Source organism: Canis aureus, chromosome 13 (assembly GCF_053574225.1).
Source record: "Canis aureus isolate CA01 chromosome 13, VMU_Caureus_v.1.0, whole genome shotgun sequence".
Taxonomy (NCBI): domain Eukaryota; kingdom Metazoa; phylum Chordata; class Mammalia; order Carnivora; family Canidae; genus Canis; species Canis aureus.
Genome location: NC_135623.1, coordinates 34,343,243 through 34,370,699, shown reverse-complemented (window position 1 = coordinate 34,370,699; position 27,457 = coordinate 34,343,243). Strand labels below are relative to the sequence as shown.

At 33.2% G+C, this 27,457-nt stretch overlaps 1 protein-coding gene and 1 long non-coding RNA gene across 6 annotated transcripts in view; one reads left to right on the top strand and one right to left on the bottom strand.

The window, feature by feature from the left end:
* The window catches only part of MGAT4C (MGAT4 family member C), a 719,810-nt gene that overhangs the window by 441,587 nt on the left and 250,766 nt on the right, over window positions 1–27,457 (top strand). The window lies entirely within an intron of this gene.
* LOC144282268 (uncharacterized) overlaps window positions 8,116–27,457 on the bottom strand; it is a 40,807-nt gene continuing 21,465 nt past the window's right edge. Inside the window, exons 4-6 of the long non-coding RNA XR_013350647.1 lie at window positions 27,085–27,231; window positions 10,555–10,646; window positions 8,116–9,101 (exon numbers count right to left, since the gene is read on the bottom strand). This is a non-coding gene — a long non-coding RNA (uncharacterized LOC144282268). The remainder of the gene's footprint in view (window positions 9,102–10,554; window positions 10,647–27,084; window positions 27,232–27,457) is intronic.

Below are 27,457 nucleotides of genomic sequence, written 5' to 3'. Positions count from 1 at the left end.
TTCCACCAATTCCTCTTCCTTGAGGATCTTATACTACCTCATTTTTATATTATAATTTATTTTGAAATGTAAGCTGTGTAAAAGAAAGCATTAGAGAGATAAAATTGTTCTTAAAATTTTGGACTCTTTTGGAGCTTACTGTAATCTGGGCAAATTACTGAAGAACAATAAAATCACCAAGAAAAAAAGATACACAGCACAGTCATCTCTTAATATTTTGCCACCAGGTTTTATTGTTTCAGAGGAAATTTCAAATCTTTATAGCCACTGATTTAGAAAACGATCTCATTTCTTTTGGTAACTTGTGTCTAGAGACTGAGTTACTGATTGTAAGGAAGCTAGCTGAGTATGCTTGATTGGATTCAGGTCGTTGTTCAGTTCTGCACACATTAGCAGATCCACACCAGTTAGGTCTCCATAACTGAAGATCAAAATAGTTATTTTGAACTTTATTTTGAATTTGAAAGTTATGTTCTATTTTATTTTGAATCAGCAGGAAATTTAGAGAATTGAGATAATGTGGTAGATTTCTGAAAACCATACTAGCAGCAACTACATCAGAAGAACTTTTTAATAGAATTAGATCAAATATAGTATTATGGAAAAGCACAAGGGTGTTAACATAAGTATAGATTTCACTTTTTTATTACTAAATTAAATACTAACACTACATAGCTTCTTCGAAAGACTATAGTGTTCTAGTTACAGAAAATCAGTTCAGAACTCCACTGTGACTTTAGATAAATCCTTCCTCCTCCAAGCCTCTTTAAAAAAAATTATAAAACAAAGATAGCAACCTAACATTAACAAAGTTATTATAAAGTATCAAATAAGTGCTAAGAAAAATTCATCCAAGTAAATCTGAAGATCTAATTGGCTTTTGAAAGCTATTCATGGATTGGGCAACATCCCATCTCACAAGCAGAGTTCTGAGGAGTTGTGCTACATGGAAGGTTTCTATAGGAAGGAGAGTGATGTAAAATAGTTTTTAGCAAAAGAAAAGAAAGGATTGTTTCAGGTAAGACTACCTTCCTTTATGGGGAAAAATGCCTGAGGGGGTTCTTATATGCTGATCTCATCTTCCTTCAGGAAGAAGGAAGGCCCCATGGTGGTGAAGGCCCCATGACCTCAGTGACCTGGTTAAAAGACTACATTTCTGGGGGGTTGAAACTTGCTTAGGGTACCAAGTCCAAATTTGGTGATTTGGCTAATGTGACACCATTTGAGGCTTGTGATTTACTTCTGAACAAAAGATAGTGGCTATAAAAATACTTAGCAGAGTGTATCAATAGTAGTTAAGTTCATGCTAAACATTGGTACCAAAAAAAAAAAGTCATTATCCGCTGAGGACTTCCGTGCTTGACGGAGGCAGGAAAAAAAAAAATCCCGTTCTCTGTGTTTACTTCTCAGAGTTTTTATATTTTGCCATTTATCTCTTCTTCCTCCTCCCCTCACCTTCCCTGCCTCCTCGTCCTTTTTCCTTTTACTATCTATTTACTGAAATCACTACCATCAATGTCAGGCTGTTACATGACCAAGCAAGCAATCAAGCTTTTCTTAAAACAATAAATAAACACTTGCCTAAGTCCTTATGTTTTTTGTTTTTTGTTTTTGTTTTTTTTTTGCCAAAAATACTCTTTTTCACTCTTCCCTAGATGTCTTTTAACTGTAAGTGAGCTTGCTGTTAGTTTCATAAGCTTCTAGCGATTCATATATATTCAAAGTTTTCAGCAATTATATCTGGAGAGAAATTAGATATAAAACCCATACTAAGGGTAGGGTTGGTATTTTATTTGTATTTTTCTCTCCAATATATGTCTGGCACAAAATAGGCATTCAAAAACTTTTTTTAAATGAATAAAATAATTAATAAAAACTATCATACTTCAAATGGCTATTATCCCAGTAGAATAAGTATCCAAAGGTTCTGTATAGGCATTATTAATGTGTATGTGTGTTTACATACACGTAATTTATTTTTTAAATACCTTTCTTAGATGTCACACTTTTATAAAAAAAATAGATACTACCCAAACAAGTAGCTGAAAATATTGCCTTCAAAATATTCCAAAACAAAATAAATGTGGACAAGATTTTCCTGCAGAAAAATGAAAATTGTGTACTCCCTTTATTTAATGCAAAATTTTTGCTGAGAGCAGTTGCCCAGTCATAGACTTTCCCTCCCAGGTATGTTTGTATCCAGGTGGAAATTTTTCACTACTTCTAGCTGATGGCTAGATAGTGATAGTTCTTTTTTTTTTTTTTTTTTTTTTTTTTGATAGTGATAGTTCTTATCATTTAGAATGGGATGCATTTATCTATCCTTTCCTTCCACAGATATTTCTTTAAAATCCACTATGTGGTAAGTAGTATGTTAAATAAGATTACCGTAATATTATAAGCAATGTAGTGATGAAGAAATATATAACTTATGCAATACACCCCCAAAGCTTCTAGTTAATAACTATAAATTTACTACAACATAGTATTAATTTCTTATGATCAGTATGAGACAACTGTAAATGTAAAACACTCTATTCATTAGTATGTAATATACAGATCTTGTGATAAATACAGATGTTCTAGTAGAATCTATTAGTGACAATATTTTATCTTAAGTGATGGTTTTCTGTTTTGAGCTCAATGAATATTTTATATGTTAAGCAATTATGATGAGTGGCTCAGGAAGCAATATGGTTGAAAATTTCTAAATATAGAAGTATTTTTCATTATGACTATTAGGAAAACATACTCTGGACACTATGCATTTATGTGTATGAGTTTTTCTTCAAATACATAATTTTATAATGAAAACTATAGAACATGATGAAAATTGGAAAGAATTTTTAGTATCCCTATAGGCACATTAACATATTCCACTCAACATTTTACTACATTTGCTTTATTATTCATCTTTTCATCTACCTATAATTCAAACCCTATTATTTTATATTTTAAAGGACTTTTGCAGACATCATTATACTTTTCCTTAAATACCTTAACATATATGCAATTACCTGAAGTTCAATATTCATTTATAATTTGTTGTTGTTGTTAAGGGTCTTTTTATTGTTTTAATTTTCATTCCAGGGTAGTTAACATACAGTATTATGTTAGTTTCAGATGTATAATTCGAGGACTCCACAATTCTATGAAATACCCAGTGCTCTTCCCAAGTGTGCTCCTTAATCCCCATCACCTATTTCTCCCATCACCCTCACCCACTTCCCTTCTGGTAACCATCAGTTTGTTCCCTATGATTGAGTCATATTCTACTTTGAAAAAACCTAATTTAAACCATAATTAAAACCAAATTTATGGACAGCCTGGATGGCTCAGCGGTTTAGCGCCACCTTCAGTCCAGGGCATGATCCTGGAGACCTGGGATGGGGTCCCACATCAGGCTCCCTGCATGGAGCCTGCTTCTCCCTCTGCCTGTGTCTCTGCCTCTCTCTCTCTCTGTCTCTCTCTGTCTCTCTCTGTGTTTCTCATGAACAAATAAATAAAATCTTAAAAACAAAAAAACAAATTTATTTTTAATGGAGACCTGGAGGTATATGTCAGTTTTCTAGGGCCACCCAGCCAAACTACAAGAAAATATACAACTTGAAATGACAGAAATATACTGTCTCACATTTCTGAAGGCTAGAAATCTGAAATCAAGGTGATGGCAGGGTAATGCTCATTCTGAAACAGGGGGGAAATTCTTCATAGCCTCTCTACTACTTTCTGGTGGTTTGCTTGCAGCCCTCAGCATCCCTTGGCTTGTAGTCTTATTACTTCAGTCTCTGCCTGTCTCTGCCTGTGTGTTCACCCCTCATGTATTTGTCTATTCTCATAAGGACATCAGTCATATTGTGTGATGCTCACCTTTAATGACCTTTGATTACACCTGTAAATGAGGTATAACTTCCAAATGAGGTCACTTTCATGAATATTAATGGTTTGGACTTCAACATACTTGTCCAGGGGTCATAGTTCAATCCATATGGTATTTGATTTATGTCCCCTACATTAGTAGGTGAAAGATGGTGACAAGATTAAAATTGTAGTCATTTCCTCCTTAAATATATTGGGTTTTTTGATGATGTAGAAATCATTTGACTATTGACATAAGTAATATATTTTTAATTTTGCTAGAAATTTTTCATCTCCTCAGTCCAATAGCTTTAGAAACAATGTAAATAGTCAACTGTTTCCTTCAAGCTCTTACACAAAAACACTAATACCAATATCTCGTTTCACAAAATCAGCAAAACATTCCTGACTGAAAAACAACAACAACAACAGCAACAAAAACAGCCTAAAGAGGAAGCTTGCATGATTCTGCATCATGAAAGCCTATCTGCCACTAAAACACATTTGGGATAGCTGAAAACAACTTTTGTTTTTAAAAAAACAATATAATACACTCAAAGATTGTGTTTATTAGTTTTAGGTCTAGGAAAGCCACTCAATTTTTCTCTTGCTTTGGACTAACAAAGTTTCACATCAAGAAAATCTAAAAGCTGTTAGAAGTACTTAAATTCTATAAGAAAATAGAACTTCCTCACCTTGTGTCCTTTTGAAACATTTACCTCTTACTAATTCAAGTTTTATTTGCAGTGCCCATCATCTATTCTAGTAAATAGAAGAAACATGAGAAACATCACACAATGTAACATGAAAACTATAAAACTCTGATGTTTTTAGTCCTTTAAAAATGAATGTATTTAACAAAAGTAAAAGAAAATGTACCAGTTAGCTCTGAATCTTAGCATAACATTATAAACTCAAGACAATATTATTTTTTGAATGTTCCATGTAGAGGAGGTAAAAATGCAATAGCCTCCATCACAATATGCAGGAACTAAGGTTCAGAGTTATCTAAGGTTACATAGCTGGGTAAAGTCAGAGACTAGAGTCTGATTCATTTGTTTTAAAACCCTGGAGATTAATCATTTCACTTGTCTTTTAAAAATATCTTACTTTAACCATTCACCAGGGTTTATCTACAAAAGCTTGCTTTAAATCTCAGCTGTATAAGGGACTGAGTCGGGTGGAAAGAGATATTAATACTATCTTCAAATGCTATTCTATCATAAGATTCTGATTTCATCTATTCCTATGGGTACAATGCAACTAATGTTCTCTTTTAAAGATTTCAAAGTTTATAAGTGTGTGTAAGTAATTCTATTAGATTCTATGTCTTGTATTTCAATTAGAAAATTTAGCAAAACCAGCATGGTTTGGAGCTGAAAGGGAAGAATACAGACACAATCAATAAATAATAACAACTTGGAAAATTAGCTTTAAAAGAATAGATATGTAGGTCTAAATCAAATTGTAAGTTCTCCTGCTTTTATTGTTTTTATTAGAGCAATATAACCAAAATTAGTTCCACAAAAGAAGGGGATTAAAATGTTAAGAGTTACAATGAGAGTTCTGGAAGAAGATATAATGAAAAAAATGAAAGTAAAATTAGTATCAAAAAAGCAAGAAAAGAAATGTTCAAAGCCCTGCTCTGTGAACTGATGACAAAAGCTTGTATCTTCACAGTGTGAGGAAAAGAGGTATCCTTTCCTCAGATGAAGACTTTAGACTTCGTCATTGCTTCTTAGAATCTTGATCCCTTAGCTTCATCATCCCTCCATTCCACTATCCCTCCATTCAAATAGAAGCAGTAAAAGTGAACCAACTTTCAAAATCACTGGTTGGGGGCACCTGGGTGGCTCAGTGGTTGAGTATCTGCTGCCTTTGGCTAAGGTCGAAATCCCGGGGTCCTGGGGTAAAGTCCTGCATCAGGCTCTCCTCAGGGAGTCTGCTGCTCCCTCTGCCTATGTCTCTGCCTCTGTGTCTCTCATGAATAAATAAATAAAAATCTTTTTTTTTTTTAAATCACTGTTTGGCTTAGAGTCTCAGATTTCCTCGTGTTCAAGGCAGAAAGTGGATCAGGTTAGAAAAGTAAATAAATAGCTAAATAAAAACCAAACAAAAGAGACTGCAGCTGTTGCCTCTGTCTCATTGGCAATTTCATGCAAAATAGAGATCCTTGTACACCAAAGGCAATCAAATTCTCCCAAGGTTTATTTACAGCTTGATTTTTTTGTTGTTGTTTTCAATGCTTTATTTAATCAGATGTATCAAAGCTTATATTTGTTTGAAGCATTTTAGAAAAATCTGCATATACAAATTACTTCTATACCAGAAAGTCCATTCGAATCCATGTGTGCCTACCCATTGAAGCGAAACACTGATTCAGGAAAGAATAGTCTCAATGACTGAATACTAATAGTACATTGGGATTGAGACATGAAACAGACTTTATTTAGATATGGATTTATTCTAAAGTTTCATAAGTGAATAAAATAGATTAATGAAATACAATAGTTAATGATCACTTTTCACCTATTGATAAATAGGTAAATATTCTTAAGAATGCTATATTTTGTCGAGTCTAAGATACCATCAATCAAAAGTTTCTGTTTAAACCTTGGTTGTACATTTCCTTGTGGAAAATTGAATGGACACAGTACAACCCTAACCCTAACCCTAACGCTAACTCTAACCCTAAGTACATTCATCAATATAGCAAGACTAGATGAAATCAGAGGGTAACGTCTCTTTTAAAAAAAGAGAGAAAAAAAGAATAAAGGAAAGAAAGGAAAGAAAAAAGAGAAAGAAGAAAGAAAAAGAGGAAGGAAGGAAGGAAGGAAGGAAGGAAGGAAGGAAGGAAGGAAGGAAGGAAGGAAAAGAAAGAAAGAAAGAAAGAAAGAAAGAAAGAAAGAAAGAAAGAAAGAAAGAAAGAAAGAAAGAGAAAGAAAGAAAGAAGAAAGAAAGAAAGAAAGAAAGAAAGAAAGAAAGAAAGAAAGAAAGAAAGAAAGAAAGAAAGAAAGACATGAAAATGCCATGGTATACATTTAGTGAGAGTGCACATAAATGCAAAAAGAGAAAAATATCTGTACCAAGAAACAACACTCATTAAGTACAATGTGCTCTAAAGTGGTACTAATTTGTGATTCATAATAATCACAGTATGCTGGACTGGAATTTACTTTCCACATTCTAAAAAATAAAAAAATGGTATGTAATGTAATGGTATGTAATGGTATGTAATGTAAACAAGGAAAAAATTTATCCTACTTAAGAGTGAAGGTCAGCAAACTTGCCAAGGCTTGGAAACAGAACTGTTAAAAAATAAATGAGCTCATGATAAATGATCCTTATCTTTAAAAGTACTAACAAGACTCCCTGAGCTACAAAGGCCAGCTTAACATAATCTGTTTCCTTCAGCAATGCTTTGAGATGGCCCGTGCATCAACCTTAGTACTACCAGTGCGTCCCTAAATATGTTGAGTTAATGAGGACCTAGCATTGCACTACCACTTGATAACGTGTAAAGGGCTGAGGAGTAGAATTGAAGAGTTAATGTCTCTGAATGTCTTGTCCCCATAAAACTGGAAATGGTACCTCTCCTCTGAGTCCCCATTGCACACAGCAAATATTTTATTAATAGCAATTGGCCCTCTTTTTAAAATTGATTGTTCCTCGATCTCCCTCCTTAGACTGTAAATGTCTGTATTTTAGGATCATACCTAGCATAACTTTTACATCTCAGAGGCTAGTAACTACCTAGGAGATTATAGGTGCTTAAAAAGTGTTGAAATAACTTCAGCAAGTGTCATTTTGACTTATTTATGAAAGATACATGCTTAATGTAAGTTTTGTGTGGATTTTTGGCAAGAAAAAGGGTAACTTTCATTTGCAGTTAGTGATCATGCTGGTTAATATTGGTATTAAAATAAACTGAAATTAGGAAGCACATTTACAAAAATAGTAATAATTTTAAATGTTAAGTTTCTTTCTTATGAAGAACACATTCAATACTATATCATTAAAACCATATATATGTGGGATCCCTGGGTGGTGCAGCGGTTTGGCGCCTGCCTTTGGCCCAGGGCGCGATCCTGGAGACCCGGGATCGAATCCCACGTCGGGCTCCCAGTGCATGGAGCCTGCTTCTCCCTCTGCCTGTGTCTCTGCCTCTCTCTCTCTCTGTGACTATCATAAATAAATTAAAAAAAAAAAATTAAAAAAAAAACCATATATATGTGATACAAAATATTTATCTACTAAATTAGTGTCTTTCTCACATGGAAGAAGATAATTGCTCTGTTCTATGCTGAATAGGGAGGGGAAGTTCTTCTGCATCTTGCATATATATTCTTCGAGCTGAGATTATTTCCAACTTTTGGCTAAAGGGACCTCCAATATTAGTTTCAGAGTTTTATTGAGATATCAATGTTATGGATGGGGATAGTAGAATCTCCCCCTTGATTTGATGGTGTTATGCAGTGCAACTTTATTTTAGATTCAGCCCATAAAATGCAAGTGAAACTGAGTTTTCACAGAAATTCAGAGAGCGAGACTGAGAGACAGAGAGAGTAGAAAATATAGGGCTGTTTCTATGTGGCGAGTTAAACTAAATAAAACTGTAAAATTCAAGTTAAAGCTTTTCAGTGACAACGTTGACAGGCTGACTGTATATGGAATTTGAAGTTGCTCAGTAGTGCTATTATTTCTTAGATAAAACAATCATTTCATATCTATCTTTGTCATAGAAGAACCATTCTTTTCTGTCTTTCCCGCCCCATTTCTAAGTACAAACTCTATATACATAGAAGAGTTTTGGTCCTTTTCTGGTTAACTGGTTTGAACAACCATGTTCAATTTCATTATTTTGGTTTAAGAGTTGATGGAGTTTCTGAAATATATATTTTTAAAATTGCAGGACCATGTCTTGATGGTCAGGAGCAGACGACTAGTTTCTACTATAATTTACTTTTTAATAGAATAAAGTATGTTTTTCTTCCATGATAGTTGTTTTTGGTGACCTGCATCTCAGTGTGAAGCTCCTGTCAATTCCTAACTAACACAAAGGAAAAGAATAGAAAAAAAAAAATGAATGCACAGGGAGTAAAATGCCATTTCACACTGGGTGCTTTGTAAATGTGAGCCAACTCACACAAATCCTTTAGGCATCAGTAGAAATGGAGCTGAGCCAGGAGAGAAGAAAACATGTCCAAATAGAGAAAGTTTGCTCAGCAAATTGAAATTCAAGCCTGAAATTGAAAAGTTTGAGTTAAATCTACTGCAAAGGGTACATTTCATCCTTTACTCATTTTTTCCCTAAAATGCAAAGTTTATTAAATATTGATTTTTGTTACAGATTCTTTGCATATTTTCATTCTCCTTCCACTTAATCTTCTGATGTAGTAATTATCACTCAGGTAAATGGTAATAAAAACATAATGCTAAATATTTGAACAATTTCATCCGAGTTTTCACACAGAAGTAAAATATACTCTTCTGCGTAATTATAGCTCAATATAGAAAATATAATTTGGCATTACTGGCTCAAAGCAAATACCTTTTATATCATTGTATAATATGTTTAATAAAAAAACAGTTTAGGTATAAATTGGAAAACTTTAACAGTAAGTACTGTGTGATTTCATCATTTGATATTTGAGTATCAAGCTTTTGAATGTGAAAGTATTTTATAATCTAAAAATTACATTTAATATAGGAGGTGGGATAAAATTTATCAACAAAACCAAAAGTGGCGTTAACATTAATAATATATTAAAAATTATTAACCCCTTGTGATCCAATTTGAAGCATGAATAGATTTTTTTCCATTTCCAAATTTTGATTGACTATATTATTTACCAACAGTTAAGAGACATTTTCAGGTAGACCTTTATTGGAAAAATTCAGCATACTCTAAAAAATTTTCTTATTCTTCATCCACACACCAGCAGAAGAAAGAGAAAAACATGTATTCCCAAAACTTACAGAAGGTTGTGAAAGATATATTTTTAAATTATATTTAAGTTATGATTATAAAAATAATATACACTCATTGGTGAGAACTTCTAAGTTGCATAAGAGTGTAAGAGAAACTAATTAATTAATTAAAATTTAAGTTTATTCTCTTAACTGTTTTTTGAGTGGCTGTTATGTATCAAGTACTGAACTAAGTGTTGAGCATTTAGAGGTAAGTATAGAATCCTTGTTTCTTGCTTACAGTATAGTGGTTAATTATCAGAGAGTATAAATAATTGCTATTAATATTTTATATTATATCAACAGAGTTGAATAATATAACTTCAATAGAGTTTCTCATTATGCTTTTTCCCCACTTAATACAAGGATTAACTTTCATTAATTCATTACAATGTTGCCCAAACATAATTTTTCATGGCTGCCTCTGATAGAGCATCATAAATCATGCTTTCTATAACCTTTGCAATGAAGTTGATGTTTCAGGTATGTTCCAGTTTAACTATAACAAATAATACTATGAAAATATATTTATATATTTATTCATATTTTGATTGTCTCTTTATTATAAAATTCTAGAAGTAGAAAGCCTGAGGCATAAGTTACTGTATCAGAGTTCTGCAGAGAAACAGATTCAGTAGAATATCTATTTCTGTTTCTGTGGAGAACCAGAAAATATATGTGTTTTAGACACTTCTATATGTTTGAGACAATGGGGAGTTGTCTCACCTGATTAGGGAGGTTGAGAAGTCCCATAATCAGCCATCGAGAAGCTGGAGACCCAGGAAAGTGGTAGTCTATTTCAGTCCAAATCCAAAGGCCTGAAAATCAGGGAACAGATGGTGTAACTCCCACTCTGAGAGCAGGAGAGATTAGATGAGATGTCTTAGCTTACTCATGAGGCAGAGGAAATGGGGCAAATTCCCTCTTTCTCAGACTTTTATGTTATTCAGACCATCAAAGGATTGAATGATACTCAGTTACAATGGGGAGGGCAATCTACTTTATGGAATTCACTAATTAAAATACTAATTTCATCTGTAAATACCCTAACAGACATACCCCATACCTCTGGATAACCTCTGGCCAGTCAAATTAACACATAAAATTAATCATTACACTAATAAACATTTTAAAATTCCTGATGTACGATGTCAAATTGACTTTCAGAAAGGTTTCAGCAAAATTACATGACTTCTAATTCTACATACAAGTTCCCATCTCATCAAATACTTGAAAATATTGAATACTATTCTACTTTACAATATTTAATGATTTCATACATATAAAATATCTCTTTATTATACTTTTGCTCTTCATGACTAATTAGTGGAATATTTTATGGTTATTAACCACTTGAATTTCCATTTTTATGACTTGTCTCATGAAAGGTCAGGTACAACATAGTGATTTTAAGACTGCACTTTGAGACCAACTCTCACCAGCTACACATCTACTAACAATACAAGGAAATTCCCATTTCTTCACATCCTTACAATGTTTGATTCTATTACGGGCACCTGGGTGTCTCAGTCAGTTAAGCATGTGCCTTTGGCTCAGGTCATAATCTTGGGGTCCTGGGGTCCAGCCCTGCCTTGGACTTCCTGCTCAGTGGGTAACCTGCTTCTCCCTTTCCTTTGCCCACATGCTCATGAGCTCTCTTCAAATAAATAAATAAAATCTTTTTTAAAAAGTTTATTTCTATTAAACTTTTCTAATTTTTCTAATTGCCACTGAGTTTGCTTTCCTAGTTACTTCTGTGAATTTTTTTATAGCCTTCATCCATTTTTATTAATTTATTTGTTTTTTTTTTTCTATTTCATTTACTTTCATTTTTCTGTTTCACTTAAGTTTCTAATATTAAACTTTTGCCAATTTTGGGGTTGCAAATATGTCTTCATATAATTTTGTCTCTCATTGAATAAAAATCATTGTTTTTATCTGTTTAAGCCTATCTGGTTTTCTCTTTAATTTTTGTTTTTTACTTCTTTGGGCTTTATAAACACTTTTTAAAAATTCAAACCATGACCATAAATATACTGCCCTGTATTTTTTTCTATTAGTTGTAGGAATGTATTTATGCATCTATGTATCTTTCTTTCCATTATTTACATCATTTATCTATCTTTACATTTATACTTTTTTCTCCACATAGTAAACCATTGTTTTCCAATGTCATTTGCTTTAAAATTTATTATTCTCTATTGAATTTTGATAGTACATATAACAAGTTCTTTTTAATTTTTTTTAATTTTTAATTTTTTTTAAAGATTTCGTTCATTTATTCAGACATAGGGAGAAGGAGAAGCAGGCTCTATGCAAGGAGCCTGATGTGGGACTCGATCCCAGGTCTCCAGGGATAGCGCCAAACCGCTGAGCCAACAGGGATGACCGTGTTCTTTATTTTTTTTTTTAAGATTTTATTTATTTATTCATAAGAGATAGAGAGAGAGAAAGAGAGGCAGAGACACAGGCAGAGGGAGAAGCAGACTCCATGCGGGAGCCCGATGTGGGACTCGATCCCAGGACTCCAGGATCACACCCTGGGCTGAAAGCAGGCACTAAACTGCTGAGCTACCCAGGTGTCCCCATATATCAATTTCTTATATTTACATATCTTCCTCTCTATTCTGTTTCATTTGTCTGTTAGTAACATAATGTTTGTATTAATATGACAGTATAGTATGTCAAAATAGGCAAGATAAATGTTTCCCATCTCTTTACTCCTCTTTTCACAAACTTGAATTCAGTTTTCATGAACCTCCTGATGTATAGTCAAAGGTGTAACAAACTCACAAATCTCACCAGGATCAATTCTGTCTTTTAAGAATAGACCCTTCTGCTGGTTTCTGGCTGATTTTCTATGGAAATATCTTCAGTCTTCCACACATATGTAGCATTATCAGTCATGTAGGGATTTGGATGAGTCTACACACAGATTATGGTTCTTGACCGTTCTGCAATTAACTTGATTCCAGAATTGTCCCCTTAAGTAAAATGTATAGACTCAAATGTAGGCTACATTAAATGTCAGCTTGTAAATGGGATAAAATTCTAAATGGGATAAAATTCTAAATAAATTTATTTTTGGAAGTTACTTTCAGTGAAACTATATATATATATATATATGTATATATATATATATATACACATATATATATACTATGAAATGGAAAATTATGCTATTACTGTGCTTCAGAGATTTTTTTTTACAAAAATAAACTCTCCAGGACATAATCATCACAATTGTTAAGTATTCACAAGCTAATATCATCATTCTTACACATTGTTAATGCAGAGCTTTTGCAAGGTATTTAAAAGCCCAGGTCACCTTGTCAATGGTGGAAAATAGAGTATTACTTTGCCTCCCTGTGGATATATTTTCTATTAATTTTATTGGGGTTATATCTTCTGTCAAGTTTTTCATTGTAGACTTAACCTTTCTTTTCTTCACTTGGGATATATTTTCTTTTCCAGAGAAAATGGAAATCAACGATTTCAATTTGTCTTCTTCTTGCTTCATACCAAAAAGTATTTAATCCTTGACTTTCACATTTATGAAATGGTGCAAAATAAAAGTCTCAAAAATGTCTTTATAATTTTGGAAATTGAATTTTAAGTGAATACTAAAATTAGAATAAAAGATCCTTATACAGCAGTGAAATACATATTATTTTAGTAAATTATTGAAAATTATTTTTCAGGGAACTATAATATATTGAGGATGATTAGATATTTGAAGTCAAAGAATAGAGAAGCAGCATTAAAGCATGGGTAGTGAATACTTCACAGATTTTAAACAAGATCGCTATAGGAACATACTGTGTTTTAAAAGGTATGGTGACTAGCACTGTTGTGAATTGGCTGTAAAGTGAGCAAGGCCAAATGAGAAATCTTGAAAAGATTGAAGAAAGAGATTTTGTGACAGGTGTTGCAGTGAGAATGTGAGTGAGATCTGGACAAAGATATCTAGGAAGCACTAGATAGCACATTAATAGCTCTAATGGTTGATTTAATGTTGGAAGGGTTAGGTGAGAAACAGGAGTAAATAATGGGAGACTCACAGGTGTGTGGCTGATTCAGCAGGGTTCCATGTTCTAAGATAGGAATGAGGAAAGTAGTATGTTTAGGAGTTAAGATGATGAGTTCTGTTTCCAGTAGTTTGAGTTCATCTGAATGCTAACTCAGTGAGATAGACACTAAGGAGCTAGAAATATGAACCAGGAAGTTATTCTGACATAAAGCTAGAAATATTTGGAAGTGAAACCACCATTATTTCTTACATACAGTTCTACGTAAACCTCCATGATCTGACAGCTAGCTAGATGTCTGACGTCATTTCATACAATTATTTTCTGTCACTAGGGCCAAACTTCTCTAGGTTTCTCCTTGCTTTAGAATATGCCAAGCTTTTATCCATTTTAGGGTTTTTGCCCTAGCTGCTCCTGCAACATAGATGTTCTTTACAGAAAATAAGTTTTGCCTCCCTTCCTATGCATTTCACCACCTATATTTACTGTAGTCTTTCTATAGTACTGTACTATAGTGCTATGTACTTTCTATCACTAGCAATTACAGTAGTACCTGGACTCAATACGTATGTGTTGAATGAAAGAATCTACATGTAAGTGTAGGAATGGACAAGATTAACCAAGCAGTGTTGAGAGAGAAAAAAAGAGGACCTGAGGTAGAACTGTAAATAACACTGTCTCAGACATAATGAAACTTAATTAAATGCTTCCTATTGCCTTAAAAAGAGTAAAGCATTCAGATCGCAGTGTCCTCCTGGAGCCACTATTGCACTTAAACATATTTATATCTATGCTTTTGGGGTAGGGAAGGTCTTTAGATTTTGCATTCAGTCTCATACTGGGCCTGTTTATCAGCTATCCCCAATCCAACAGACATATTTTAAGCAAACAGTTGAGAATTTGTCATCTTCCCCAATGTGGTAAAGATAGGGATGAGCTAAAACACTTTTGAGACATGGTAATGATTAACCAAGTATGAAAGAAAAGTATGTTATCTATGGAAAAGACAATTCAATTAGAAATTGAGAACATGTTGTGGGGCTTGGGTGGCTCAGTAGGTTAAGTGCCAACTCTTGATTTTGGCTCAGGTCACGATCTCAGGGTCATGAGCTCAAGCCCTGGGTCAGGCTCTGTGCTCATTAGGAAATCTTGAGTTTCTCTCCATCTACCCTTCCCCCTGCTCATGTGTTCTCCCTCTCTCTTTCTCAAGTAAATAAATCAGTTACTTAAAAAAAGAAATTGAGAACATGTCTATAGAGTTTTGGTTAAAGAACAGGATTAATGATACATCTTTTGGAGTATACTTACTTAAAACCAAAATAATCCATGAGCTCTTGGAAGTGAGAATGTAAAATGACAAATGTATTAGCAAAAGACGAAAACACATTGTTTTCTGAGATCAAAGTGAAAAGGAGGAAAGTGGAGCAAGCCAGCAAAGGGACATAGGAAAAAAAAAAGTTAAGAGAAGGGTCATAAAAAAAGTAGGACAGATATGGAATGAAAGTTGATTTCAGTAAGTAGGTGAAGATTAAAAAAGAAAAATCAAATGTAGTAGGAGGCCTTAAAAAATGAGTATACAGAAATAGCCATGAGATTTTATAATTAAGAAATGCTGGAAATAATTTCATTACAGTGATAGGCTTAGAAGTCAGTATATGGTTAAGCAAGACAGTGGTAGAAATAATATGTTGGCCGTGGTTGCTAATTATCCACTGCAAAGGTTTTGTACCATTGCTGAAAGCAGAAAAACAGATTGTTTGGGAAGACATATGTTAGGATAAAATGAAGTACTTTTTGTTCCTTTTGGTTTTTTCAGAATAGTCAAGCCCTGTGCAAGATAGAGAAGAATGAGTGCAGTTGAAGAGGCATGTGGCGCTAGACAGAAAGAATAAATTTAGAAGCAAAGTTCTAGAATAGGTAAATGATAATAACTAGGATTTAGGAAGAAAAGACATCTTTAATGAGTGTGAATATTTTTTCCCCTTAAGATAAAGAAGGTAAGAAAGTACAGATAAAGCTATATGCGATTAGAGGTAGACATAAGCTAGAGGAGAGACAGGACTGGAAGCTGAAGGAAACTACCAACTCTTGTAGTGATTTGACTAGCTAATGATTCGCTAAGTAAAAGAGCTTCCAGGAAAGTCTTAGATATAGTTGGACAGAATAACATTTTTTTAAAAAATCTCTCTGAATTACCAATGGTAGGCACACTCCTAGGACCCACAACATTTGTCATGGTCCCTGTCTACCCTGGTTGAGTTAACACTACCTGGTAGGAGATGTTTGTATCAGGGGTTAGAGTAGAAGAATTAAAGGAGAGACATGAGACAATTTTGGGGCATGGGTTGCTGACCCTCTCATGCACTGAACTGCAATATATCATAATGAAAAGTGGCCCACGGTTTAGACAGTAAAACTAATTAAAACATAACAAAAAACAAGGAATACACAATGCTGCAGAATTCCAGTTCCTTAATGGTAAAATAGAATAATATTTGTCAATTATCAAAGAATAAAACCTTGAGTTTAACTCATTAGAGTTGAAATGAATTTTACCTTCTATTATTTAAGAAAACAGGAAAAAGAAACATACCAAAGAATGGTGATAAAGGTGAAAGGGGCAATACATTTTTTTTTTTTTTGGAATAACCAACTCATTATCTGAAAATAATTAAACGAAATTTGATATTAAATTAGTAATATCTGTTTTCTTTTCAGCAACCAACTCCTTCGCTATGAACATATACTGAGCAATCCATTCAGATCAGTGAGAATTGAAATACAGATGCTTCCTAAATAGCAACTTACCAATTTTTTGACCTTATAATGGTATGAAAGTGATATACATTCAGTAGAAACCATACTTTGAATTTTGAATTTTGATCTTTGTGAATACTATGTGATATGACATTCTCCAATGATGCTGGGCAGTGGCAGTGAGCCATAGCTCCCAGTCAGTGTTGAGAACTCGAAGGTAAGCAACAAATACATTTACAACCATTCTGTATCCATACACCCATTCTCTCTTTCACTTTCAGTGCAGTATTTAATAAATGACATGAGCTACTCTATGCTTTATTATAAAAATAAGCTTTATGTTAGATGACTTTGCCCAACTAGAGGCTAATATAAGTGTTCTGAGCACATTTAAGTTAGGCTAAGCTAACCTACGATGTTCAGTAAGCTAGGTGTATTAAATGCATTTTTGATTTATAATATTTTCTTTTTTAAAAGATTTTATTTATTTATTTGGGAGGGGGAGCAGAGCAGGAGTGTCAAGCAGACTCTGTGCTAAGCATGAAGTCCAACTTGTGGCCCTGAGATCATGACCTGAGTTGAAACCAAGAGTCAGACACTTAACTGACGAAGCTACCCAGGCACCCTTCAATTTACAGCATTTTCAAATTATAACGTGTAATCCATTGTAAGTCAAGGAAGATCTGTACTCACATTTATAACTAAGACCATTTTCAGTTTTTACTACAAACTAAATATCGAGTATTCAAATTATAAGAGCTCAGCAGCTTGCCTGTCATAAAAACCTTGTTTACTACTGGTTGTACTAATGTTTAGAAGATTTTCAAACATGCTATTCTTCTTGGATCATTTGTGTATGTCTCTAACCTATTTCCAAATAATTTTCTTTTTTCCTTTATGTTAAATTACAAAGCAAGTAGCTTTCATTAATTGTTTAGAGATTAGCATAAACTCTTTGAAACCGTTAGTAAATTGCCAGTGATGATCTATAAATCCCCAAGTCTCAGGTTAAATAACAAGCATTTATTTCTTCTACCTTTCTGTCTCCACTCTAACACTAGATAACACACAGCAACTATTTTGTTGTCTTCTGTCAGGAAAGCTGTACCAACATGATTAAAATGGCACACCAAGCTCTGTTATCAATTATACCAATTAAGGTCAAATAGAACAGAACAGCCATCTTTGTGGAAAACAATATGAGCAATATAAACTGTTATTAATTTAAAGACATCATATGTACCTATGACAGCTTCTTCAGAAGTTACCATTCATTATTTCTAGACAGTCACCTATAATCACATCTCCAAAATCCACATATTTTGTGTACCTTGAATCATGGGTAAAAATAGGTCCCAGTGAAAATCAGCATTTGCCAAATGGAAAGCTCTCCTGACATCTTCACTGAAAAAGTTGTAGGAGTTGTTCTCTTTCTTTTTAAATGACAGACTTAGAAAAAAATTATAAATGCTGTCTTTTGGGGGAAAAGGGGACCAATTTCAACCTCTTCACAAGAAGTTGAAATAATAATTATAATTGTATATCTAAAATACGCTATGTAATTTTTTTTCTTTTAAAATGATATTTTCATTTTTGGCTATAAAGTGGAATTATTTTTGCTAAGAAGTTAGTTATTCTACAGTCAGGGTAATTCATGCTAACTCCTGTATCAACACCACTACCCAAAATCCAGAAGTCTCAGTGACTGAATGTGGTAAAGTCTATCTGCTCTTTCCTTCCTGAGTGGTTTGCCTACAAGCAGTGACAGCAGACTCCTACTATCTTCTAAAGCTTCCATATTCATCTTAGAGAAGTAAATAAGGGTGGAGGATCAGGCAGGAGGTTTTTTGTTTTTTATTTTGTTTTGTTTTTAAGATTTTTAATTTATTCATTCATGAGACACATAGAAAGAGAAGCAGAGACATAAGCAGAGGGAGAAAAAAGCTTCCTGCAAGGAGCACGATGCAGAACTAGATCCTGGATTCCAGGATCACGCCCTGAGCCAAAGGTAGACGCTCAACCGCTGAGCCACCCAGGCATCCTAGGCAGGAGGTTTTATAGACAAAAGTTAGTCATATGATTTCAAACTAGTTAAAATGGGGATTGAAATACATAGCTTTAGCTGTGCATCTAGGAGGAATTGGAAATGGTTTAATAAGTATATATCAATATCTCCTTTACAGACTACTTTCTGGTCACCGAGTATTCCATTCACACTATCTCCTGTATTCTCAACTTCCCAAATGAATAACCCCCAATCTCATCCAGTAACAACATTTGGCTTATGTTCTGAGATCTTTGGATGATGACAGTTGTCTTTATCAGATCTATATATACACCCATATCCATGGTTCTGAAATCTGAAAACTTAAAAAAAAAGTCATGTTTTCTGCCCTGGAATCCTCCAAATACAATATTTATGAACAGAAACAAGAAAATCTCAATAGCTTCTGTTTGGAAATGGGAGAATAGAAGGCACATAGAAATCTTTGATTCATGATATTTATGGAATCCAGCTAGGCAGATATTGTAAAGTCCTACTTCTTGGAGTAAAAAAGAAAGATCCTCAATTTGGCCTGGTTATCTCACTAGAAAGAACTACTTTTTTAAGAAAACCAAATTCATAAAGGTTGTTACTTCTTATTCTCCATGGCCATCTGTAAAGTCCTTTCTTGGCTATTCAATTTACAGAACCAATCTCATGTTCATGGAAATATGAGTGTCCAAAAGAATTTTTAGGAATTACAGAGTCAAAGGGGCACCTGAGTGACTCAGTCGGTTAAGCATCTGCCTTTGGCTCAGGTCATGATGCCAGGGTCCTGAGATTGAGCCCCATATCAAGCTCCCTGCTCAAGGGGTGCCTGCTTCTCAACCTCTTCCTCTGCCACTCCCCCAGCTTGTGTTCTTCCCAAATAAATAAATAAATACATACCAGATACATACATACATACATACATACATACATACATACATACATCTTTAAAAAAAAGAATTACAGAGTCAAATACTTCTAATATGGACTTGTGTCTATTTGGCAATATAATTCTTTTAAAAACTTGGAAAAAATATTAGCTTCCAGTCAACTTCAAGTGCAAGTAGCTAAAACTATCGGACTTTGTTCTCAAATATGTTTCATTTCTTTGCTACCTTGCTGTCATGTCTCTGTATTCAACTTCAACTCAGATAATTTTGAGGTTGTCAAGCTTGAGTGAGTAGAGCTTGCCCTTTCTTTGATCTTTGGCACAAATCTTAGTCACTCTGTGCACCTGAGAAATCTCAGTAGGTCTTGGTTTTCCAGTTTTTCAAAGACTATCTCTTGCTTATTTTTCTGAACTTCTGTATTCCTTTTCAGTTCTGCATTAAATCTGCTAATTATTTTCTGAGCTCATCTCTTTCTTGTAATACTTTGCTGAAACCATCAATAACAATAATACGTATTACTAACATGAATATTCCAAGCATCTCTAGAACTAAAAGCTCAGTAAGCATTGGACTGTCCTCCAAGCTACCACAGGAGCACAGGTGACAGTTTTTAAATGTCCTTTCATTGCAATCACCAATCGACCAACCTGCTTTATCCACATTCTTAATATCTGCTGCCCAACAACTAAGCTAATGTTACATATTGTAGTTTTTGTTACATCAACCTCAAATTTTGAGGTGCTGTTTTTTTTTTGTATTAGTCAGTGTAATTAAAGCTAGCTGCTACAATAAGTAATCACACAACTTTTGTGCTATTTTCACTTATGCAAAGTCAGTGGATGTTCATAATTGCATAATTTTCCTGATAATTTTTCATACAAAAAGTGATTAAAGGGTGGCTCCTTGGTGACTCAGTCAGTTAAGTGACCAACTCTTGATTTGGGCTCAGGTCATGATCTCAGGGTCATAAGATCGAGCCCCCCCCCCCCAAATCTGGCTCTGTGCTCCATGCAGAGTTTGCTTGTCCCTCTCACTCTGCTCCCCCAGAGAGAGAGTAGAAACTTTTTCTCTCTCCCAAATAAATAAAATTTTAAAAGTGATTTAGGGATTCAGCACCCTTGCATGTAGTAACCCCATAATCTTTAAATATGACATACAATAAGAGCAATTGCTAAAGAGTGTTTAGAGATAAGCCTGGAAGCCTATATTTCATTTTTCAGTCATATGTTCTCAATGTAAATGCAAAGGCTATAAAATATAGGTTAACTATGAACCAGGAAAAAAGCACTTTAATAGTAAACAACTGAAAAAGGAAAACATAATGAAGCAGAATAAAACATTAATAACCCAGTGGAAAAATGCTATTTATTTTCTTTTTCTGTAACTTAACTTTTTTTAAAAAAAATTCACTTACAACTCAGAAACTATTTTCAAGCTATGAAACTATTTCAAGTCATGAATAGTCAATGTGTAAGGTTTTCATGTATAATAAGTATTGTTTACTGACACATTTTAAAATGTAAATGCTTATTAGAGTAGAGAATATTGGCCCATTAGTTGTATTATTTTCTACATCCCAATTCTTGTTTCCCAAACAAGTAAAAGTACGTGCCAAATTTGAAACACATTATCATGGAAAGCTTAATGTGGAAATAGTGCATGGCCACTTATGGCTGAAGATGGAGGTTTAATTAGGGCATCTCTGATGTTCTTTTTACTGCTAACATTTTATCAAATGTGACACCTTAAATTTAGGCGAGTCATATTAGGCTAGTATTTTAATGTTCACAAAACTTCACACCCTCTCTCCATTCAGTAAATGTAATCAAAATTAGTTTTCTGATGATATTTTCAAAGAACAAAAAACTAATACAGAAATTAAAATGAAAAAGCTTTTAAGGAAATTCTTGTTCTGATTTGTAAAACATATGTTCATAAGAGAAAAAATTAACAAAAGGAAGCATAAAGAAGAAACAAAATCTTCAAAGACATTTTCACCCCAAAGTAGATAAATTCTTTCCATTTTATTATTTTTCTTTTGTATCTGCATATGTTTTATAATAAATGTGATTTTGTAAATATGCAGTTTAGTTTTTAATTTTCAGTAAGTATTTCTACATAATTAAATAGTGTACGAATACATTATTTAAATGTATGCATAATATTACAACATATAGATGTCACATTATTTATTTAATCAATCTCCTAGTAAATATTTAGGCAATTTACATTTCTTTTACTGACACGAATATATCTGTAAAAATATCTTATACATAAATCTTTATATATATCTCTCTGAAGTATTTAGGATATATTAATGTTTTTGAGGCTTTTGAACACATAAAATTGTGCCCCTCTGAAAAATGTATGAATTTATATTTATATATAACAGTTTGCCTATTCCATCATTCCTACTTCACTAATTATTGTTATAATTTTATTTATTTACGTTTTTAAAGATTATTTATTTATTTATTCATAGAGACATACACAGAGAGAGAGGCAGAGGGAAAAGCAGGCTCCATGCAGGGAGCCTGACGTGGGACTCGATCCAGGGTCTCCAGGATCACGCCCTAGGCTGCAGGCGGCGCTAAACCGCTGCGCCACCGGGGCTGCCCTTGTTATAATTTTCTAAATTTTGTCAATTTGATAGTTGGATAGTTCTTAAGATGGTCATTTGATTTCCTGTGACATTAATATTTTTGTATGCTGTCCATATTCTAGTATATGCATGTGTGCTGTACAAAAGGCTTGATAATGCCTTTTCTTCATTAAATTTTTACTATTAATTTTTTACCAGTTATAAGACGTAGTGCCATATACTGGGAATCATAGTTGTGAACAAGACAGGTGATATTTCTGTCTTTATGAAGCTTAGAATTAACAAAATAAATGACATTAAATATGCATGAGTGAAACTCTCTTCTATTAGCTCTGCATAAATGCCTCTCCAATTTAATCAACATCCTTCATTCCTACAGCAAAACATAGCAACTTATATCTGTAGGCATCTCAACTCTTGTGGCTAGGAACCTACTATTGGCAAGAAAGTGTATTTCTGCTCCTTTACTTGGGTTATATGCCTACCAAGACTCAAATGAGTGTAATCACATATTTGTTTGACTTATGTTCTTGTTATGGTAATTTTGTACTTTTCTGAATATCATATAGACTAAGTAACTTTGTATACAAAATAAATATGGCTTTGTTTCCATATAATTTGGTTTAATATTTAGTTGCTAAAGGTACTACTATTACATTATGTAAAAATGATTGAAAAATAGTGAATGTTAGAAAACATATGCACTTAGGATTTCCTGATTTAAATTTTTCTTCCACCTAAAATTAAAAAAAAAAAAAATCCTGGAATACAGGATATTCACAACGAATGTTTTTAGTTTTAAAGACTGAATAGAACTCTGATCAGCAGACTGTCATCAAAAGAAAAAGACTTAGCTATAAACAGAAGAAAAAAGAATACATGTGTACTTTTATGGTTCATGTCAAAACGAATGTCTAATACATGCATATATGGTTGTTCATATAGTTTATTCCACTGTTTATTTTCAATTAATCAAAGTGATAACAGGGTTTTTATTTGAAATTAAATGACAAAATAAATGATGATGATAGGTATGAGAAATAAGGAAAAATTACAAAATAATTTTCCTTAGGAAATATGACTTGTTTTTGTATGATTTTTGATAGATTTTTCTAAGACTAATTTAAACTTCAGTCGCTCATAATAGGAAGATCTTGAGCTAGATCTTAGAAACAGGTGAAGTCAGCACAACTAAAAGAAGTGCTTCTAAAAAAAAAGTGCTTCTAGGGAAGTTTTGCTAGGACCACATTATTTTTTTTTCTTCTTAAACTAAGGGAACTAATGGACATTTTTATTTTTAACTATTATTATTTACATGCCTTTGTATATTTTAAAAATTGTTTTTATAAAGAGCAATCTATTGTAAAATTATAGGATTATGTTTTCCATGCCCTGGATAATATATTTAACTTTACTTTTTTCACATAAACATTTTTGGGGGACTGTTAGTCACTACAGTTTGCTTAGGTGATACAAATAAATTTATGTTTGAGCCCTTTTAAGTGTTTTTGAAAGTTTCTTGTTTACCTTTAATTCAGCCATAGAGTTTAGGGCGAGTGTAATTTTGCTTACAGTAGATTCAATGGGTACAGACAGGATCAAATTGTAAACATTTTGAGGCAGAAATGCCTTAGCACAAAGTGTTGAACATGCTTTGAATTGTATATAGTGATATACTGTATCTCTACAGAACTGTCAGGATGAAGAAAAGAAGTGTTGCAACAGTTATAAACATATCATATACAGACATTTATTCAGACAAATAGAGATGTAGCTGGGTGTCATTTTAAAGCTCAACTATTTATGCTCTTGGCAGATAGTTGAAAACAGAATACATTTGTAGCTCAGAGTTTAAAAAAATGTAAAAACAACCAACAGAGGGCATTGCCTGTGGTCAGTGTATCAGGATTAGCATAGGTATGTGAAATACTGATAGTTCTGGTTATTTTTTTACTTCACATTTAATCATTATTAATAAAAGCTAGAGTACTGAAGAAACAGCTTGTTCCATTGAGATGGACATTTAAACCTTTTTTTCATTTTCCCATTTTCCATCTCATTCTTATAGAATGTATAATGATTTTTTAAACCGAAATTCATACAGCATTTTTAAAAAGGAAAAATAATTCTAAAGAGGTTAAGGAAATTGGTTATATATGTAATTTCCACTTCTGCCCATGAGAGACAGCTTATTGGATACCTCTCCCACTGTCAACCATTCTAAGACCAGGCAAAACAGATGTTCAGAACTTGAAAAACAGATAGCACAGGACTTTAAGAAACAAAAGAGATGAACATCACAATTGGATCTGTTTTCTGCTTGGAGAAACTTTCCTGATCATGGGACAGAGAGATAGAATCCAAGTAAAAGCATGCTGGCCTCACTGTGCTGAAGAAGCAAAGATAAGAGTTTGACAATGATGAGGTGGTTAGAATTGGTCCTGCAGAGTGCATAAAGCAAAAAGCTCCAGGGCTCTGCAGAGGAGTTCTCTTATGTCTTTTGCTGAAGATTGAACTGCATATGCCTCAGGTAATATTCTGCAAGGTTTTGCTTAGGAAAAAAAAAAACTGAACAACTAGAGAACACACCAGGTATAGCAAACCAAATTTCATGTGAACACTCTAGTCAGTTCATTGAGATTGCAGAAAAGACACACAATCCAGAAAAGCCTTTGTGGAAGGGCTTCTATAGTCCTAGAATTAAGGTTACTCTAGAACTACAATAAAAAACGAACAAACTGAAAAACACGACTGGAGATAATCAAGATGATGTATCAGTGGGTTAATTGCTTTCCAGAGAAACAAGCCAAAACAAAAACTCAATACTTTAAGGAAACACAAAAATCAATTTGTCAATAATAAACACTATGCAGAATATATAATAAATATTTACTAGATATCTGAAAGAACAGCAAAATGTGATTCAAAACCAAACAAGAAAAACAATCATTAGAAACAGAGATGACATGTCAGAATTAACTTCTTCAATAGTTTATTTTGCAGTTTTAAATAAAAGCATAAAGAAAAATCTAACTGTAATGAATGAAGGGAAATCGCAATAGAGAAATGATAATTATAAAAAAGAACTGAATGAAAATTCTAGCACTGAAAACTACAATCTATCCAAACTTTTTTAAAAATACAAGAAAGTACTGGATGGCTTAATAGGATATTGTAAAATGCATTATCAATCAACTTGAAGATGGAAAAATAGAAATCACTGAAACTGAGGCACACAGAAAACAAATTAAAGAAAAATTAAAAGACACTCATACGCCTGTGTGACAATAATGTCAAGCAGTAGAATCCCATAACAGATAGAAAGTCAATGGGGTAAGTAAATAAATAGTGGCCTAGCATTTTTTTTGACTAAAAAAAAAATCAACCTGTAGATTTAAGAATCTCCACAATCCCTAAGCAAGGTAAAGGAAAAAAAAAAGCCACACAAAAATACAACATGGTCAAACTGCTGTAGACCAAATATAAAGGACTTTTTAAAAGCAGACAGAAGGGGATACCATACTACTTCCAGAGAAACTATAACTATGGCCTCATATTTTTCATAAAAAACAACTAGTGAAGTAAATTACTAAAAGCAAAATTTTAAAAAATTGTTGAAATAGAACTCAAAGTCCAGAAATCAGTGTCCTTCAAATACCATTCAAAAACACAGACAACATAAAGATGTTTTTTCGTGAACAAAATTTACTCAGAGACTATCACTAGCAGTCTTGCACTTTGTGAATGTTGAAGCAGATTAGTTTAGGCTAAATGATATTGATACCAGATGGAAATTAGCATCTATACCAGCAAATGAAGAGGGCTGAGTATGGTAAATAAGTGGCAACTATAAAAGTCCTTTTTAAAAATCAATTTTTGAATTTGTTCAAAAGATAGTTGCTTGTATTAAATAATGTATTCTGAAAGAGAGGGAGAGAGGGGGAATGAAATGTATGACAATTGTATAAAGGGCTAGAAGAAAATGGAAGTATACCAATTTAAGTTCCTTAAATTGTGCATAAAATAACCTGCAAGATAGACTACTGTGATACATGTTGTAATTCATAAAGAAACCAGAAAAAGCAGGGTGGGGCAGAGTGAAAAAAACAATAGACAAGACAAAATGGAATAATAAAATGTTTTCAACCCAAAAGAAGGCAAGAAGGGGGGGGGGGAAGAATTGGTGGACAAAAAAAAATAAATAGTAAGATAATAGCCATAAAACCATGTCAATAATTATCTTATTTTAAAGTACTAAATAGTCTAATTAAAAAAAAAAAGACGGCTGTCATAGTTGCACATAGGCTGACCAAACTATATGCTGTACACACTAAATATAAAGGCATAAAAGGTCTGGATGGAGAAGATAATTTTATTTTTTCTTGTATATATTTCCCTTGTGTTTATTTTTCAAATATTTTACAATGTACAGGTCTCATTTTATAATATACATATAATTAAAAATAAAAAATAATCTCTTCCCTTAAAAAAATATATTCCTCAGCCTTCAGCTCCAATCTTTTTGTTTGTTTGTTTTTTCAATAATAATATCAGCTAACATTTATTATGGAATTGTTATGTGTTAGTGTATTAGTTTCCTACTGTTGCTGTAACAAATTACCACAAACATGGTGGCTTAAAACAACACAGATTTGTTATTTTATAGTTCTGGATGTCAGAAGTTTAAAATGGGTCAGCACAGCATTGTTCCTTCTAGAAATTTTAGGGGAGAATCCTTGACTTTCCCAGCTTTTAGAGGTTGTTTCAAACTCTGTTTCAATCCTGATTCTTCTTTCCTCGACCCTAACTCTTTTGCATCCCTCTTCTCAGCATCTTTGTAATTACGTTGCACCCACCAAGATAATTATTTTCCAGAATAATCCAGATAATTGCAGAATAACCTGTCCATTCAAAAACCTTGACTTACATTTATGAAGTCCCTCTTACCCAGTAAGGTAACATTCACAGATTTCAGAGATCAGGACCTAGATATCTTTTGGGACCATTATCCCGACTTCCACAGCTAGGCATGGTGCTGATTGCTTTTTATTCATTATTTCACTTAATCCTCATAAAATATTTATCAGCTGGACTCTGTTCAACAGAGGAAACAAATTGAGAGAGATGTAGAAGTTTTCATGGAGTCACAGATTGGGTTGAAAAACGAAAATGAAAAAAAAAAAAGAAAAACGAAAATGAGAACTTCATTCAAATGATTCCAGAACCTTTACTCTTAGCCATTATACTATACACTCTCATTAATATTTTATTGCTTTTAGGTATAATTTGTGGTGTTACATATTGATTTTCATTTTAATTT